The sequence below is a fragment of the Triticum dicoccoides genome, chromosome 3A (assembly GCF_002162155.2).
Source record: "Triticum dicoccoides isolate Atlit2015 ecotype Zavitan chromosome 3A, WEW_v2.0, whole genome shotgun sequence".
Lineage (NCBI taxonomy): Eukaryota > Viridiplantae > Streptophyta > Magnoliopsida > Poales > Poaceae > Triticum > Triticum dicoccoides.
This window is the reverse complement of record NC_041384.1, coordinates 19,721,516-19,726,043: the sequence shown is the minus strand read 5'-3', so window position 1 is coordinate 19,726,043 and position 4,528 is coordinate 19,721,516. Positions and strand designations below refer to the sequence as shown.

Below are 4,528 nucleotides of genomic sequence, written 5' to 3'. Positions count from 1 at the left end.
TCAGAATAACTCAAGTTAGCATGTGCGAGTGCCTGCGATACTCTCAGGTTGCGGTTTAGTCTCTTCAGACTCCAGATTGCCTCACTTGCAGTTTTCTAAACTCTGCCTCAGAATGTTACATCCATTTTTCGACTCACTCTTTTTTTTTTAGATTAGCACATTTTGGTGTTATTTCTGTTCTTCAGTGACGGTTGGTGCCCGGATTTTTTGTTATATGCAGTCAATTTGTCCACATATTAAGATCAGAGATAATGTGCCATGGTGACTTGTGTATAACTGAAATTCAGAATGAACTCAATCTACCATGTGAGTGCCTGCGATACACACAGTTTGCCGTTTCTCAAATACTGAATGTTTATTCTCTTGAGACTCCACTTGCAGTTTTCTGAACTCCACTTCAGAATGTTATACCCGATGTCTCGGCTCGCAGTTTTTGGTGTTGCTTCTCTTCTTTGGTTACAGTTGGCTGTCCGAATGATTTAGCAAAGGATAGCTACATAGTATGGCAAAGTACATTTGGTGTCCCGCTGAAGCCTTTTCTTTTTGAATGATTACGGTTCCGAGGTGACTGTTTGCGACAAAAATTCATAATGAATCCAACAAGTTAGCACTAGATTACATCGTTTCTACGCTGGCAGTTTCTGAATACCGAAGTTCAGTCTCTTCTAACAACACATTGCTAGCGATGTTGCGGTCTCTTGGTTGCCTTGAAGCACTGAGATCAACATCTAGGCCTGCATTTTTGTGAATTACTACTGTGTCGTCATTGCACAATATAAGTGGACTTTGTGTTGAACAAAATTTTAACTTTAGCTTTTTCAATCTCGTATCGTGGTTTTTCATCTTTACTTATACAGTTTTGCTATTTCACATCTAGATGTGAAATACTATGTCACATCTAAGTCCCTTACCGTCCGATCTACTGTTGCTTGTTTATTCGTGCGAGCTGTTGATTCCGGTTCCTGGCCACGTCCGCGACGTCGTTGCGTTTTTCCTCAGCCCGTTATGTGTCCTGCACACGTTGTCCTTTTTTTTAGAACTGTGTCAGGTCTTTTGTCGGCCCACTATCCCTGCGTCCGGGCTCTTCTTTTGGCCTGTTTTTCTGTGCGTTCTCCCACTCCTTTAACCATCGCGTCACTGTTTCCAACCTTGTTTCAGTTTTGTGTTGTTTTTTTCATGTATATAAGCTACAGGGAGAACGTGAAGAGCGGTGTTCCAAAAAAAAAAAAAAACGTGAACAGTATGTGCATTCGATGGAGAACTATTCGTCTCATTCTCTTCTTTCTGTTTCCTTTTCCTTTTCCTTGTTCCTTGTTCCTTTTTTTTCTCATTTGTTCGTTCGAAATTTATGATTTTTTTAAATAGGATTTGCTAAATCTCATCTTGATCAGGTTTATCAATGGCTTATCTAAGGTGATGTCCGTTGGATTTTATTGTAGTAATTTTTCGCGCAACCTCTTGATCTTGTGTCGTCGGCCGGTGTATTCCCGTGTCATCTTATTTGTTTGTTCACATATAGGCCCATTCATGTTGTGCGTCCACTTTTTTTGTCGGACCTTTTCTTCTTGTACATTTTGTTGCAGGTTCATTCTAGAGGAGAGAGTGTAACTAGATTTTTTTGTATTCTTTTTTGCATAAGGACATCATCTTTTTTAGTTAATTAAACATTTTTTGTTGTTCAATTTTTTCAAAAGTTAATTAAATTTTAAAATTTAAAAATGCATGATTAATTTTTATTTTTGTCATTTATTTGTTTGATAAACATTTTTATTGATGAACAATTTTTGAATACACGCCTCAGGTGCAAGTCCACCACCGACTCATAATCTAGGGTTGACTTTTTTGTTCTAGTTGCAAGTCAACCATTAACTCGCAACTGGCCTCACCTTGTTTTATTCTACCTGCAACACAACCGTTGATTCACAATTGCCCCTTTCATCTTTTTTAGCTGCAGTTGCAAGTCAATCATCGACTCGTAATTGGGCTCGACCTTTTTTCGTTCCAGTTGCAAGTCCACCATTGACATACAACTAGTGCTTGATCTTTTTTGCCCCAATTACAAGTCCACTCAAGACTTGCAATTGGACCCGGTAATTTGTTTTACTTGATTGCAAGTCTACGATCGACTTGCAACTGGGTTCGGTCTTTTTTTATCCAGTTGCAAATTCACTATCGACTCACAACTGGCCCGACAATTTTCTTTTCAAGTTCCAAGTCCACCGTTGACATGCAAGTGGGCACTTGATCAACTTTTTTGATAAACATTTTTATTGATGAACTATTTGTGAATACGCACCTTAGTTGCAAGTACACCACCAACTCGCAACTAGGGGTTGACTTGTTTTTTTCAGTTGTAAGTCAACCATAGACTCGTAACTTGTCCACCCTTGCTTTTACTCCAGTTGCAAGACAATCATCGATTCCCAACTTGTCCCATTGATCTTTTTTTTCTGCAGTTGCAAGTCAATCATCGACTCGCAACTAGGCCCGACCATTTTTTCCAACACAAGTCCATCATTTTTTTGACATTCAAGTGGACACTTGATCATATTTTCTATTGATAAACATTTTTATTGGTAAGTAAATTTTAAATACACGACTCGTTTGCAAGTCTACCACCAACTCGCAATTAGTGGTTGAATTTTTTGTTCGAGTTGCAAGTCAACCATCGATTTGCAACTGGGTCTTCCCTTGTGTTATTCCAGTAGCAAGACAACCATCAATTCACAACTAGGCCCCTTGATCTTATTTTGCTGCAGTTGCAAGTTAACTATCGACTCGCAACTTCGCCCGACCCTTTTTCCGTCCCAGTTGCAAGTCCACCATTGACATGCAATTGGGTCTTTGATCTTTTTTTAACCCAATTGCATGTCCACCCATGACTCACAACTAGACCCAACATTTTTTTGGCCCAATTGCAAGTCCACCATCGACTTGCAACTGTGTTTGACCCTTTTTTATCCAGTCGCATATCCAATATCGACTCGCAACTCGGCAGACAATTTTGTTTTTCAGTTGCAGGTTCACCGTTGACATGCAACTGGGCACTTGATCATTTTTTGCCCTAGTTGCGAACCCACCCTTTGACTCGCAACTAGGCTCGTTTATTTTTGCCTCAATTGCAAGTCCACCATTGACTCGCAACTAGGGCTAACTTTTTTGTGTCTCAGTTGTAGATCAATCATCCACTCACCACTGGGTTTGACCCTTTTTTGCTATAGTTGCAAGTTAACCATCAACTCGCAACTGGGCTCAAATATATTTTTTCCATCCGAGTTTCAAGTCCACCATTGACATGCAACTCGGCCATTGATCCTTTTCTTTACCACAGTTGCAGGTCCACACTTGACTCGCAACTTGCATCGATATTTTTTAACCCAATTGCAAGTCGAACATCAACTTGCAACTAGGTTCGACCATTTTTTTTGTTTCAATGTAGTTTTTAAAATTCATGACCTTTTTTCAATTCGTGAACATTTCTTTTGTCCATGAATATTTTTAGGAAATCAAATTTTTTTAACAAATTCATGAAAATCATTTTAATTCACGAACATTTTTGTTCAATTTGTGAATACTTTTTAATTTCTCAAACATTGTGAATTTTTTGAATTCACGAACATTTTTTAAATTGATTGATATTTTTTAAGTTGCCAGATTATTTTTTTCAAAATTGTGATTTAGGAAAATCATAAACATTTTTCATGTTTGCGGATGTGGTAAATTGACCTGAAAGACGTCAACCTAGGGACAAGCCGGAGGACACTTTGCAAAAAAGGTAAAGGATACGAGCTGCTTTTTCATTGTATACACAGACTTGTACTCCCTTCGTTCCTAAATACTTGTCTTTCTAGGCATTTCAATAAGTGACTACATACGGAGCAAAATGAGTGAATCTACACTCTAAAATATGTCTACATACATCCGTATGTAGTAGTCATTTGAAATGTCTAGAACAAAAAATATTTAGGAACGGAGGGAGTATCAATCAAGTCAAGGCCGGTGTGGGAGGGCTGGGAGCCGGGTCTAGCTCGTGTAGCTAGCGCTGGCGTTGCCAGGCAGCCCGTGTGTATTTAACCCGACAACAAACAATAAAAAAAAGGCTAGAGAACAAACAACAAAAAAGGCCAGCAAGAGGATCACAAAACACATGACATCATCTTAGATGTGAGAGATGTGACATAGTTGGACCCTTACTTATATATCAGAAAGAAAAGTTTTGACGAGACTAGTCCAGAAAGAAAAAGAAATGCTTTCATTGAGAGTTGAACTCAAGACCTCATCTTAGATGTGAGAGATGTGACATAGTTGGACCCTTACTTATATATCAGACCTCATCTTGCAGCTTCTGAGTACTGAATTAAGTTCCTGAATAATATGCCGGTCCTGGAACGGAATCCCTTATTTTGTCCTCGTAGAGTTTGTTCCGTCACATAGCACTATAGTGTTGTCGCTTTTTTTTGAATTTTCACCGGGGGAGATTTCCCCACCTGAATTTCTATATATAGGGGCCAGAATGCAAGTACATTTT

General features: G+C 38.9%; 1 pseudogene; it reads right to left on the bottom strand.

Annotated features, from left to right (window-relative positions):
• Window positions 1–299: 299 nt before the first annotated feature.
• LOC119271771 overlaps window positions 300–4,528 on the bottom strand; it is a 5,639-nt pseudogene continuing 1,410 nt past the window's right edge.